This window comes from Callospermophilus lateralis, chromosome 12 (assembly GCF_048772815.1).
Source record: "Callospermophilus lateralis isolate mCalLat2 chromosome 12, mCalLat2.hap1, whole genome shotgun sequence".
NCBI classification, from domain to species: domain Eukaryota; kingdom Metazoa; phylum Chordata; class Mammalia; order Rodentia; family Sciuridae; genus Callospermophilus; species Callospermophilus lateralis.
The window spans coordinates 477,817-493,019 of NC_135316.1; the positions used below are offsets into that span (position 1 = coordinate 477,817).

Consider the following 15,203-nt stretch of genomic DNA (forward strand, 5'->3'; position numbering starts at 1 on the left):
CACACACACACACACACACACACACACACTGACAAGACACAAGACTCCTGGTCAGATATAGATAAAAATGCAGTATCACACATCACTTTCCCTTGCCCCAGTTCCTACAAGGTTTTGTGATGAAGACTGAAGAATAGTGCAGATCCGGTTCAATGCAGAACAGGAGAGACTCTGAACTTCTATCGAGTTGCTGGTCCATCTGCATGCCCTCCCCTTCAGAGAGACTACACATTACTCTGGAATGGAGACAGATCTCTCCTGATTCTGAAGGGGAAGGTACTTTGATATTTCCTCTCTGAAATGTAAGGAAATATCACCTGGGAGACATGAGAGAGCTTTGTCATTACTACTCAGGATGTCTTTGGGAATGCATGGCCCCAGATCTCTCTGGAGGGATTACTGTTATCTTCAGTTTTCAAAGTCATTTGCCACTAAACATGTCCTTTGCTCAGAAGTCTTGGACTACAATGTAGAAATGTGAGAAATCCACGAAGAGTGTTGTGGTTTGGATACAAGGTGTCCTGCAAAAACTCATTTATGATACAATGTAAGAAGAATGTTCAGAGATGAAATTAGTAGATTATGAGAGCTGTAAATAAATGGATTAATCCACTTGAATAGATTAAATGGGTGGGAACTGTAGGCAGATAGTATGTGGCTAGAGGAAGTAGATCATTGGGGGCATGCCTTTGGGGTTTTTGTCCCTGGTCAGGGGAATGTTCACTCACTGTCTTTGCTTCCCGGCTGTCATGAACTGAACAACTTCCCTCCATCGTACCCTTCTGCCATGATGTTCTGACTCATCTTGGGCCCAGAGCTATGGAGTTGGCTGGACATGACTTAACCCCTGAAAGCCAAAATAAACTTTTCCTCCTCTCTCTTTTTTTTTTTGACACCAGGAATTGAACGCAAGAGCACTCAACCCCTGAGCCACATCCCCTTCCCTTTTTATTTTTATTTTGAGACAGGATCTTGCTAAGTTGCTAAGGCTGGCTTTGAACTTGCAATTCTCCTGCCTCAGACTTTGCTGCTGGGATTACAGGAGTGCATCACCGTGTCCAGATCTAAATTGTTCTAGTTGAGTATTGGTCACAGCAATACAAAACTAACAAAAAGAGGATCCTGAATGCTTTCATGTGACTTTTCTGCTAGCTTACTGTCTTTTTAGCTTTGTGTAATCTGGTTACTCTATCTATTAATTTTGGTTGTTTTTTAGCTTAGAAATTCTTTTGGCAAGGTAATTTTTTTTGAATTTTAAAATATTTTTTTAGTTTTTGGTGGAAACAACATCTTTTTTTAATACATTTTTAAAAATTTGTTTTAATTAGTTACACATGACAGTACAATGATCTTGATATATCATACATTTGAAATAAAATGGGGTATAATTACTCCTTTTTCTGAGTATACAGGTTGGTGAATCACATTGGTCGTACAGTCACGTATATACATACTGCAGTAGTAGTGTCTATTTTACTCTGCTATCCTTCCTATCCCTGAACACAACATCTTTATTTTATTTTATGTGGTGCTGAGGATTGAACCAGCACCCTGCGCATGCCAGGCGAGCACGTTACCATTTGAGCCACATCCCCAGCCCCAATTTTTCCTATTTTTCTATCTTGCATATTCTTCCTAGCTTGGCTTTCCTTCCTTTCTTCCTCTTCCCCACCCTGCTCTCTCTTTCTCACAGTACGGAGGATTGAACCATTATGGTACATCCCTATTCACTACCCCACCCTTTTTTTGACACAGGCTCTTTTTTTGACACTAGGTTCCTGAGGCTAGCCTTAACTTCCAGTCCTCCTGCCTTAGCCTCCAGAGTTGCTGGGATTACAGGCATGCACTACTGCATCTGGCCTTTGCCTTTTATTTCTCACATAATGTATACAGTTGCTTTATATTCTTACACCTCAAAGTATTTCTCTATGTTTACTAGTTCTTTCTCATTCTTGGTACCTTGTTTCCATGCATGCTTGGCTATGCACTGTCCTTGAAAATTTTTTGTGATAATTAATTAAGGCATAGGATAAAGGTATATTCCTCCAGAGACAGTTTTGCACTTGCCAAGTGCCTTGAGGTTAAACTCATTTTAATCTAAATTCATTGCTTGCTTTCTTTTTTTAATTGTGCAGGTGATAAAAATTGGTTTGAAAAGTTTTGGGAGTTTATAATTTCAGCATCTTCTGTAGTTAGTCCTTCAGGAACAAATAACTTTTTTATTTTGTCTTCCTTCTTTCCTTCTTTCCTTCCTTCCTTCCTTCCTTCCTTCCTTCCTTCCTTCCTTCCTTCCTTCCTTCCTCCCTCCCTCCCTCCCTCCCTTCCTCCCTCCCTTCCTCCCTCCCAGGCTGGCCTGGAACTTAATCCTCCTATCTCAGCCTCCTAGATAGCTGGGATTATAGGTGTATGCCACTGCACCTGACAGTTACTTTACTTTTTCTTCTAAATTCTTGGGAATGGAAGTGGGATTTGATTTTGGCCCCAAAGACATAGTTCTTTGGCATGCTGGTTTATATAGGAAGACTTCTCACAATACGAAGACTCTAACTTCGATTTCTGTTCATCCTTTTCCACCAAGGCTATCAAAACTGATGTTCAGGTTCTCAGGATTAGACAGATATCCTCAGAACAGAAGCAACTTCTAGCTTAGCTTACTTTCCTGGGTTCTCAATTTCATTGAGATTTTGTCCTGAGCATTTTTTATTTAAATTGTCAAAGATTTGATGCATTTAGGAATTTCTTTTTTTTTCTAGCAATAGTCTAAGGCAATGGTCAAAAAGCCTTTTCTATAAAGGATCAGATTATAAATATTTTAGGCTTTGTATACCAGATAGTCTCTATTTTAACTACTCACTTGTTATGCAGAAGCAACCATTGGCAGTATGTGAATAAATGCAAAACTACAAAAATAGGTAGCAGTTCATATTTAATCTGTGAGTCATAGTTTGCACATTTCTGATCTAGGGTATATTGCTTACTTACTATCCTAAAGACATTGGTTAAATACTGATTCCTTTTCCTATTTTCTTCTTTCATTATACATTATATTTTGGGGACTAGGTTTTTTTTTTTTCTTTTTTTAAAGATATATAACTTTTTAAAAAAAAATACGTGTGTGTGTGTGTGTGTGTGTATATATATATATATATATATATATATATATATATATATATATATATATATATATATATATAAATTAGTTCTCATTCCAGTGTTTTTTAGAATTTTTGTCTCTTGTTTTTGTCAAAGAAAAGGATATCAGATAAAAGTCAAAAAATTTTTGTTGAGTTTTATGAAAATTCTTATGGCATTTTAATTGGGATTTTGTTGTTCCAGAAATTAATTCTTGAAGAAATGTTATCTTTATGATATTTAGACCTTTCTTTCTTTTTCTTTTTGTAATATTGTTCTTTTTAGACATACATGACAGTGGAGTATATTTTGACATATTTATACAAACATGGAGTATATCTTATCCTAATTAGGATCCTAGTCTTGTAGTTGTACATGATGAAGACCTTTCATTTAAGAACATGAAATATTTCTCGGTTCACATCTTTATTTCTCTCAGTAATATTTGGTCACTTTCATTCAATTATGAATGTCTGAAGTTAGGTTAATTACTACTTGTTTAATATTTTTCTTTGCTATTGCTAGTTGAATGCCTTTAAAAAATTGCATTTTCTAGTTAGTTATTATTACTTCATGAGAATGCATTTAGCTTTTGAGAATTTATATTTATCTTTTATTTCACTTTCTTGAAGTTTTAATTAGCCATTGTTATGACTGATTTTCTTTGGATTTTGTTGGTATATAATCAAGTTGTCCACATGTAATGATAATCTTGTCTTTCCTAGTATTTTCTTTTTTGAACATTTTTGCATTGGCAAGAATGCTCAATTTGATAGTGAAAATGAAAGAATAGTCTTGTTCCCAGTCTTGCCCCTGATTTTAATGAATTCACTCCCATTATAAAATACAAGATATTATATTGGTTCTTGATTTTAAATACTTCTAATTCTGTGTTTTGATGTGTTTGCTTAAAATGGTTTGATTTTTATCTGATATCCTTTCAAAAATGCATTGGTGATAGATACTGTATGATTCCATATATGTGCAAGAATTTTAAGAAGAGTAAAGCAACTCTAACTAGGAAAGAGCACCTGGAAGCCTGCTTTGGTGCTGGAACATTCTTTGCTTTGATTTAACTGTTATTTATTCAGTTGTATATGTAAGTGAAACTATTGAGCCACACACTTAAGTGCCTTTTACTGCAGGGACATTATATTTTTAAATCAGTCGACCTGATTGTATTGATTTTTGTTCATTAAACTATTGAATTGATACATTATTAGTGATTTCACTTAATGTATCAGCTTTTCATCTCTTGGATAAGCCATAATTGACCACAGTTATAAAAAACCTTGATATATTTTATATATTTTTAACATTGTTTTTTAATTCTCATTCAATAAATGTCAAAATGCAATTACACTAGCTAGTACAATTGAAAACCATTATTGTAAGTGTATTATAGGGGAACTTTTCTTTATCAAACTCTTAATATTGCTTACTATCTTCCAAACACTAATCTTAGCACTTCACAAATATTAATTTAATTTATTTAATTTGTATAATAGTTATATAAGGTGGGTAGGCATTTTAGAGATGAGGAATAATTATATGTTCAAGGACACTTAGTAATGAGTGATAGATCCAGAATACAAACCCACATAATCTGCCTCAGAGCTCATGCTCATAACCACCATTACGCTACTGCCTAAATTGACAAGGAAGGAGGAGTAGAAATGAACTGTGAAGAGCATTTGAAAGAAGGCATGTGTTTCTGGGCTGGGGATGTGGCTCAAGTGGTAGCGTGCTCGCCTGGCATGCGTGCGGCCTGGGTTCGATCCTCAGCACCACATACAAAGATGTTGTGTCCGCCAAAAACTAAAAAATAAATGTTAAAAAATTCTCTCTCTTAAAAAAAAAAAAAAAAAAAAAAAAGAAGGCATATGTTTCAAGAAGGGTGATGTAGTCAGTTGCTTTGTGTGCCAGGAGGTTAGGACATATAGGAATTGAAAGAGTATGTTGAATTAATTAAAATGGAAATCATATTGACCCTATTCAGGGTGTTAGAATTGTGAACAGGTTAAAGCCAGATTTATAATAGAAGAGTCATTGGGCTTAGAGAAATGGAGAGTGAAAGCCTCTCAAGAAGTTCAGCTGTGCAAGTAAAGAGAGATCAGTAAGTGTAGTAAGGAGTCTTGTAGGTATTGTGTTTTCTTATTTCCCCTAAAGAATCTGTCATATATATACAATCTAAAAGGAAAACTAGTTGAGAAAGAGGACTAATTATACAGACTAAGAGTATTAAATGTAAGTAATAGATTACATTTTTTGAAAAGATGGGAGATCTGTATGGGTCCTAAAATTTCGGTAGAGAACTTGAGGTGGTCGAAGAGGGTCAAGGCTGGGTCCACATAAGGTGGTCTTGCATGTTTGGCAGCTGGAAGATGAAGGAGTTCAATGTGTTGGTTTCTGCTTCCTCTGTGTCATAGAAGGGAAGTCATCTGCTAAGAGTGAGGAATAGGAAATTTTGAGAAAGTGGTTATAGAAAGAGAGAAAATAAGTGGATCAGAGAAACATAGTTTGCCAGGCAGAGCTGCAGGTTTCTTTGAGTTTGGCAAGCAAGAATTCATGTTTTTTATTTTGTTTTAATGAAGCTTTAAGGTCACGATCATGTTTATTTTATAGAATGAATTTTGATACTTTTTTAAAAACTATTTTTTAAATTCTTCTGTTTTGACAGTTCATTTTGTTTTTGTCAATATTGATTTAAAAAAATCTATTTAATTTAGATTTTAAAATCATTAATATACTGTGGTATTTATGGTTCTGTTTTTCTTATATTTCATTTCTTTATGTTTCTTTCATCCTTTATATTTTATTTTACTATTTGCCATTTTATTATCTTCTTCATCTTTTCTGCAATTTCTCTCAAAATTTTTTAAAATATATTTTTAGTTGTAGATGGACACAATACCTTTATTTTATCTATTTATTTTTATGTGGTGCTTAGGATCAAAATGTGGGCTGAGTCACAACACCAGCCCACATTTCTCTCAAATTTTGAATTGTTATTCTTTGCTCTAAGATCTGTAACTTATATAATTCATTCATTGCTTTCCTCTCCTTTGCCAGGAGAGGAAAAGGCCGAGGCAGGAAGACCACAAGTTGCAAGGCCAACCTAAGCAACTTTGTGAGAATCTGTCTCAATATAATAAATAAAAAGGGCTGGGGGTGTAGTGCAGTGGTTAGAGCACTTCAGATTCAATCCCCAGCACTGGCGGCTAGGTGCTGGGGAACAGGGAGAAAAAAGAATATGAATTAAACCTATGTGGAAAAAAAACCCTCTGAAAGATCCTTGGAAAATGGGCTTGGAGACCATATGATATCCAATAATTAATACATTTTCTTTTCTTGTGGGAAATAATGAGATAAATTTTGACAACAGTATGTCATACATAGTCTCCATTCATTTAAGTTTGTTAGTTTGTTTATTGTTTCAGGGGATTGAACACAGGGGACACTTAACTACTGAGCCATATCCCCAGCCCTTTTTTGGGGAGGGGGTTGTTTGTTTGTTTTGAGACAGGGTCTTGCTGAGTTGGCGAGTCTGGCTTTGAACTTGCAATCCTCCTGCGACAGCCTTCCAGCTGTTGGGATTATAGGCATGTGCCACCATGCTTGGCCCACCTGTATTTTTGTTGTTGTTGTTGTTGTTGTTGTTGCAGGGGATTAAATTTAGGAGTACTCAACCATTAAGCCACATCTCCAGCACTATTTTATATCTTATTTAGAGACAGGGTCTCACTGAGTTGCCTGCTGTTGCTGAGGCTGGCTTTGAACTCCTCCTGTCTCAGTCTCCTGGGTTGCTGGGATTACAGGCATGCACCCCTGCACCTGGCCCACCACTATTTTTTATTTTATTTTTTTTTTATTTATCTTTTTTAGAGAGAGAGAATTTTTTTAATATTTATTTTTTAGTTTTTGGCGGACACAACATCTTTCTTTGTCTGTGGTGCTGAGGATCGAATCCAGGCGAGCGCGATACCACTTGAACCACATCCCCAGCCCCTATCACCACTATTTTTTAAAGATTGTTTTATATTTTACTTTTGTTGTTATAATTATGTACTTCCTAGCAATAGTCCTTTTCCCATTAATAATTATTACAATGTGTTTAATAGATCCAGTTAATTCAGATCATATGACTTTTTAAAATTTTAGGGCACTGTTACTATTTGAACAATTCTTTTTTTATATATTTATTTTTTTAGCTGTAGTTGGACATAATACCTTTATTTTATTTTTATTTTTAGGTAGTGCTGAGGATCGAACCCAGGGCCTCACACGTGCTAGGCAAGCGCTCTACTGCTGAGCCACAACCCCAGCCCTGAACAATTCTTAATAGCCAGTTTTAAAGATAACATTTGAAACCTACTATAACTAATGACTAAAGTCTTTTTTATCGCCTTTAAATTCCATAAAGATATTTCTCTTGAAAGTTGCCTGGGCCTTTTTTCCTGGTAGTCTTTTGTTGTTGTTTTGGTTTTGGTTTTTGATAATAGCAATTGAACCCAGGGGTGCTTTACTTCTGAGTTACATCCCCAGCACTTTTTTATTTTGAGATGGATCTTGATAAATTGCTGAGGCTGGCCTCAAACTTGTGATCTTTCTGCCTCAGCCTCCTTACTGGGATTGCAGGGGTATGCCACCACACTGCACTTTCTGATTATCTTTGTGTTAGACTTCTGTGTGTCACTGTGACCAAAATGCCTGACAAGAACAACTTAAATGAGTAAAAATTTATTTTGGTTCATGGTTCAAGAAGTTTAGTCTGTGGTTGGTCAGCCCACTAAGTTGAACTTCGTGGCAGAAAGGTGTGACCAGTGGAACCTAGAAAAGCTGATCAGCTTGTGGCAGCCCGGAAGCAGAGAAGGGAGTGAGGGAATGAAGGGAGGGAGAGAAAGCAAGAGAGAGATGGGGGCAAGGGGAGGAAAGGGCTTGGGACAGGGTTTGTCCAAGGCATACTAGTGGATTAATCCAGCAATTTGAATTGGTTCACTAATAAGGCCAGAGCCCTAATGATTGCCTAAAAACCCAACCTCTGAACCTTGTTGCATCAGGGATCATGCTTTCAAAACATGAAGTTTTGATTGGGAGGACATTCCAGATCCAAACCATAACAATCCTATAAATGTTCTCTGTATTGCTCAGAAGTAGAAGTAATTCTGTTTGTTACTTTTATTCTGAATTTTTTCCTGCTTATAACTTTTTTTTTAAAGAGAGAGATGAGAGAGAGAGAGAGAGAGAGAGAGAGAGAGAGAGAGAGAGAATTTTTTTTAATGTTTATTTATTTTTAGTTCTCGGCGGACACAACATCTTTGTTTATATGTGGTGCTGAGGATCGAACCCGGGCCGCACGCATGCCAGGCGAGCACGCTACCGCTTGAGCCACATCCCCAGCCCCTGCTTATAACTTCTTGAGGATTTAATTTTTTTTCCTTTTAGTTCAATGTCATAAAACTATCTCTTATTATCTTAATGTAGTTGTTAAATGTAGGTCCTCTCAACTTCTGGCCTAAGTTCTTTTTATTAATTCAAGACATTGTTCAAACAGAACTCCTTTAATCATTTATTCTTTGCCATTGGTTTCTTTTACTACTCCAAGGAGTCTTTTTGCTCTGTGTGTGTGTGTGTGTGTGTGTGTGTGTGTGTGTTGTGTATGTATTTAAATTAAAGCTCTGGATGATCTTTCTTTCATCCCATCTTTTACTGATTTATTTATTTATTTTTTTGTATGGATATATTTTTTAGCTTGGTTTGTTTTACTCATTATAAGATTTGTATTGTTTAATCAGTTTTTTGCTTATTTATATTCTATTACAATGGCATAACTTCTTTTCTATATGTAAAGGAAAATTTTAATCATTTTCCAAGTTGTACTTATGATTCTTGTGTTGAGTTTAATTCAGATTTATTTGTTTTCAGTTAATTTTTCTCCCTTAATTTTATCATTGATTTTTATGTTTGAGGTAAAAAAGCTTTTATGTGTTTCAAATAATTTTATTTATATTTTCATAAAATATGTAACCTGGACATACCCTATTGCAAAATTTGACCAGTGAGATTACATCAAACTAAAAAGTTTCTGTACAACAAAGGAAATAATCAACAGAGTGAAGATACAACATACTCAACCAACTTCATGAAAGCATTCTCACTGAAGGTTTCAGTAGGGAAATGCTATTTTTCACTACCATGACTTTGATTAGGACTTTTACTGGAGTAATGGCCAAAAAGTAGTGCATTATAAAACTTGGGAAAGGTACTCCTAGGATTAAGGTATAGTAATGAGATAATTAATAAACTCTTATATTACTGGGATGAGTAAATAGACATATAAAATCATGCTATGATATAATGTAGAAAATCTCTACTATTATAATACCATGGCTGACTTTGATCTGAAAATAATTAAGATATAGAAGGAATGTAGAAAACAGTAAGTAATGATGCCATGGACCATTTTGTTCTGCTTAGTGTCTTGAGGCTGAATGTATTTATTTGTATCTCTGCCTGTTTGTCAGCAGTGCTTGGCTGATGTTGAAACTCTGAGAGGGCTGTAGTCTGGGAAAGACTTTCACATTGGACAGGACTCTAGAGAGAACACGCTTCAATAAAAGATCAGTGTTTTTAAGATGGAGAGGGGAGTTGGGCACAGTTTTGTGCACCTATAATCACAGTTACTCAGAAGTTTCAGTTGGGAGGATTACTTGAGCCTAGGAATTAAAGTCCAGCCTGGAAACATAGCAAGTCACTACCTCTTGGGACACGGGGGTGTTCAAAAAAGTGTTAGACCTCATGAATGAATTCACTAAAGTCACAGGATTTAAATAGTAGTTTTTTTTAATATATACCAAAAACAAAATTGCTGATAAAGAACTAAAGAAAGCAGTCCCATTCATAAGTGCTCACACATATGCACAGGAGTAAATTTTATCATGGACGTTAATGATCTCTATAATGAAAATTACAGAACACTTTAGAAAGAAATTTTGAGAACACCAAAAACTGGAAAAACATCCCATGTTCATATTATATACTTAATATTGTTAAAATGTCCGTACTTTTCAAAGTGATGAACAGATTCAGTGTAATACCTAGTAAAATACCAAGGGCATTCTTCACAGAGCTAGGGAAAAAGAGTGGGGAGTCACAAAATTCATATGGAATCACAAAAGACCTTAAATACCCACAGCAACTACAAATAAAAAATAAATATTAAAAAAAAGAACCTAGAAATTCACATACTTACTGATCAGCCAACTCATTTTTGACAAAGGTAGCAAGCATATATATTGGAAAAAAGAGTCTCTGCAATGGTGCTGGAAAAAACATAAATGGTACTGGGGAAACTGAATAGCCACTTACAGAAGAAAGAAATTAAATCCCTATTCCTTATCGTGTATGAAAATTAACTCAAATTGGATCAAAGACTTATATTTAAGACCTGAAACTTTGAAACTATTAGAAAAAAATATAGGGAAAACATTTCAGAACATTGGTGTGGACAAAGATTTTTTGGATATGACCCCCAAAAGCACAGTCAACAAAATCAAAATTTGACCAGTGAGATTACATAAAACTAAAAAGTTTCTGTGCAACAAAGGAAATAATCAACAGAGTAAAGATACAACATATAGAATGGGAGAAAATATTTGCAAACTATCTGTCTAACAAGGGATTAATTTTCAGGATATATAAGGAGCTCCACAGCAAAGAAGGACAAATATTCCCTTTTTAAAATGGGCAAATCACCTAAACATACATTTTTCAAAACAGGATATACAAATGGCCAACAAACGTCACCCTTTTCATAGGTGGGCTTCTAGAATGGTGGAGTGAGGACCTTGGGGTATGCATGTAGGGTTCGGTTGGCACATGTCTGTAATTCCAGCATCTTGGGAGGCTGAGGCAGGAGGATCATGAGTTCAAAGCCAGCAGCAAAAGCGAGGAACTAATAAGCAACTCAGTGACACCGTGTATCTAAATAAAATACAAAATAGGACTAGATATGTGACTCAGTGGTCCAGTGCCTCTGAGTTCAATCCCTGGTAACCCCCACCCCCTAGAAAAACAATATTGAATGTATTTGATAATTGAAGCATCTGGGTGATAGGTATGTAGGAATTCATAATACTCTCCTGTCTACTTTTTTAAATTTTTAGTAATAACTTCATTGAGATATAATTCACATACCAAGCTGAATTATTCAGTGATTATTAAATAATTAGCTATATTACCTAAAACATCTTGAAGAAACAGTAGAAGAAATAATTCTTTCCTCTGGAGAAGTTAGGAGGAAATCTATACCATAGTCATCCTCATCCAACTAAATATGTGAGATTTCTCAAGTGAGTATTCAGTTTCTAAATTTTTCTTCTCACTACCATGGAAATTAAAACAGTTAATAAACATTGTTATTTATTTTTGGAAGGTGATACTAATGTATACATTTATAGGGTACAGTGATATTTGGATAAATATATACAGTGTACAATGATCAAACAGAGTAATTATAATTAGCATGTCCATCACCTTGAACATTTATCATTTCTTCGTAAACATTGGTTATTTTAATAATTAATGAGTAAAATGAAATTTTTGTAAAACTTCATATTCCCATTAATGTCATCTAGTATTGTTTAATTCTTTTTCCTAAGATATATGGCATAAAAATAAAAGTAGATCTCTGGTAAAGATAGAGTGGGAAGAGCGAGGGTTTAACTCAATTTTAGAGTACTTGCCTAGGCCCTGGGGAAGGAAAGAAGTGAGGGAGGGAAAGAAAGAAGAGAAAAATAAGAGTGGGAAAAAGGGTTATAACTATCAGTTAAAATTAAAATGTCTTCCTATGCATAGATTACAACCCTTCCTTCCTTCCTCTCTTTCTTTCATCTGGGGTTTAAACCCTGGGTGCTTTACCACAGAGCCACATCTCTAGCCTTTTTAATTTTTTTTTTACGAGAGAGTGAGAGAGGAGAGAGAGAGACAGAGAGAGAGAGAGAGAGAGAGAGAGAGAGAGAGAGAGAGAGAGAGAATTTTTTTTAATATTTATTTTTTAGTTATTGGCGAACACAACATCTTTGTTTGTACATGGTGCTGAGAATCGAACCCGGGCCGCACGCATGCCAGGCAAGCACGATACCACTTGAGCCACATCCCCAGCCCCTAATTTTTTATTTTGAGACAGGGTCTCACTGAGTTGCTTAGGGCCTTGCTAAGTTGCTGAGGTTGGCCTCGACCTTGTGATCCTCCTGCCTCAGAGGGATATAGGTATGCACCAGAACACCCAGCTAGGTGCCTTGAGCTGTACATTATCTTGGGAAATAATAGCTCAGTACCACTACAGTTTGTTACACAAGAATGGAAATGTGCTTGAAGGAGTATTTTTTCAGGTTGAAACCAGATGATTATAAAGCAAGTATCTTGCTGGTAAACTCATTGGTGGTGGTGTTTTGATATCTAGTGTGCTTATTTTAGTGTGTATGGAGGAAAAGAGGGGAAAATAGGTCATTTTTTTTCAAGTTGATTAAAGATTATATATTTCAAGTGTCACCAAATGTAAATATCAAAACATTGTTGACCAAAAAAAAAAAAAGTCATTACTCTGGGTATAGGTGGAACAATGCCTTTTTGAATCAAGGCATTCCTCTTGATAAATATCATGATTAATGTAAAATTCCTAACTTCACTGACATTTTTTCCCCCTCACCATTTAGGATCATGGCTGCTGTCCCTCTAAATAATCTACAGGAGCAACTAGAGCGTCACTCAGCTAGAAAACTTAATAGTAAATTAAGTCTTTCAAAACCCAAGTCTTCATAAGTATTTTGGTTATTTTTCTGTCATAGGCACTAATTCATCATGTCTTTTTTTTTTTAATTGGTTACACATGACAGTACAATGATCTTGACAATTCATACATTTGAATCAAATGGGATATAATTTTTCATTTTTCTGATTGTACAGGTTGCAGAATCACATTGGTCATACAGTCACCTATATACATACAGCAATAATAATATCTATTTTATTCTGCTGTCCTTCCTATCCCCCTTCACTCATCGAGTCTTACCAAGTAAGATCTCGTTTTTCAATTTTTTTTAAGAATTCTTTTTTTAGTTATAGATGGACACAATACCTTTATTTTGTTTATTTATTTATTTATTTTATATTTGGTGCTGAGGATCAAATCCAGTGCCTAACACATGCGAGGCTAGTGCTCTACCACTAAGCTACAACCCTAGCACTTCAATTTCTTTTTTCTTTTTTTTTTTGTTTTTAATATTTATTTTTAAGCTTTAGGTGGACAAAATATCTTTATTTAATACTTATGTGGTACTGAGAATCGAACCCAGTGCCTCGTGCATGTTAGGGGAGCACTTTACCACTGAGCCACAACCCCAGCCTCAATTTCTTAATTGTGCATATGAGGAAATTAAGCTGAGAGGTTCAATGATTTTTCCATTTTGCAAGTTAATGGTAGCATTTATTTACCAGCATCAAGTAATAATTGTGCAGCACCTTTACAGAGTTCCTGGCACATTATACTTTTTCAGTAAAGAAATAATTAATTTTTTATGTGAATTTGTGATAGGTATATATAATATTTTAACATAATTTCTTTTCCTTTCCAAAAGAATGTATAATGAAACTACATCTCTTCAGTTTTGTAAGCTATAATCTACACTCCTAATGATAACTAACAATAATTTGTATTATGTATATACTGTGCCTTTACCATTTTCAGACACTGTTCTGGGTGCTTGGCTTTAAAGCCAAGACTTTCATGCCATTAAACCTAGTAGATATTCAGGATTCCTGCCTCCTTTATTTCTTCTTCAGATCTCATCAGAGCTAGTAATTTATAATTCTTTTTCCCTCAAAATTTTTATCAGAGTAGCAAAAGGTAGCTACATTTGGTTCTCTTTACACAAATGTTATTCCTTCCTTTTGGAGGTGCTAGGGCTAGTAGCCCAAGAATAGAGTGTGGAAATGGCCTGGGGACTCTCAAAACCAAATAATTAGCCCCTGAATGAGAAGAATCAAAGCATACAAATTATAACTTGTTGTCTAATAAATTTTAAAATTACAGAGGGAAATAAATTTTTTGCCTACTTGTAATGCAATTAATATTACTTGTCATGAATTAGTAAAAAAAAAAGACTATTGTTGTGTCAGTGGGGTTTGTTAAAATGAATTCATCTGGGGGTTGGGGGTGTAGCTTAGTTGTAGAAAGCCTGCTAGCATATAAGAAGCCATGGTTCACTCCCCAGCACCACCAACCAATGAATTTATCTAATCCGTTTTTTTTTTCCATTATTTTTCAGGGGTTTTACTTTTAAGAAGAAATTGTCTTCAGATAATGATGCATCTGTAGCTTCTGTAACTAGTGTGTCCGTAGCAAAAACACCTGTGTTAAGTGATAAAGACGTGAATGTGTCAGAGGCCTTTTCCTTTAATGAATCTCTGTCCCACAACCTAAATCAGCAGACCATGATCAATGACTTCTTTAAAAATGTTCCAGCAGGACAGCAAACCAAGGCTACTAATTCAAAATCATTATTGCCTAATATGTTGCAGATTCCACAGGAAGTTTTATATACTACCCAAAACACACCAGCAATAAAGACCCCCTGCAATGCTGTTTTCAAGAAATTAGAATTTAGTTCTTCACCAGATTCTTTCAGCGTTATGAATGATTGGGATGATATGGATGACTTTGATACTTCAAAAACATTTTCTACACCACCCAAAAATCACTTTGTTAGAGTAAGCACTGCTCAGAAATCAAAAAAGGCTAAGAGAAACTTTATACAACCATAGCCTCATAAAACAAATACAGTAAAAACTGATTTGACTCCCTCATCCTCTGAAAGCCAGCAAATTGATTCGGCTAAGGACCAGAAGGATGACTCGGAATGGTTAAGTAGTGGTGTGATCTGCATCGATGATGACCCTGTTTCTGAAACGCTTATAAATGACAATACTCAGGAAAGTTACTCTTTGAAAACTCATTTGGGAGATGAAAGAGGTAAAAGTTATTTTATCAATTTATACTTACGTTGACTTTT

The 15,203-nt window shown here is 35.2% G+C and overlaps 1 pseudogene; it reads left to right on the forward strand.

Annotated features, from left to right (window-relative positions):
* Positions 1-12,852: 12,852 nt before the first annotated feature.
* Positions 12,853-15,198, forward strand: LOC143388588 (recQ-like DNA helicase BLM; annotated as a pseudogene).
* Positions 15,199-15,203: the final 5 nt, after the last annotated feature.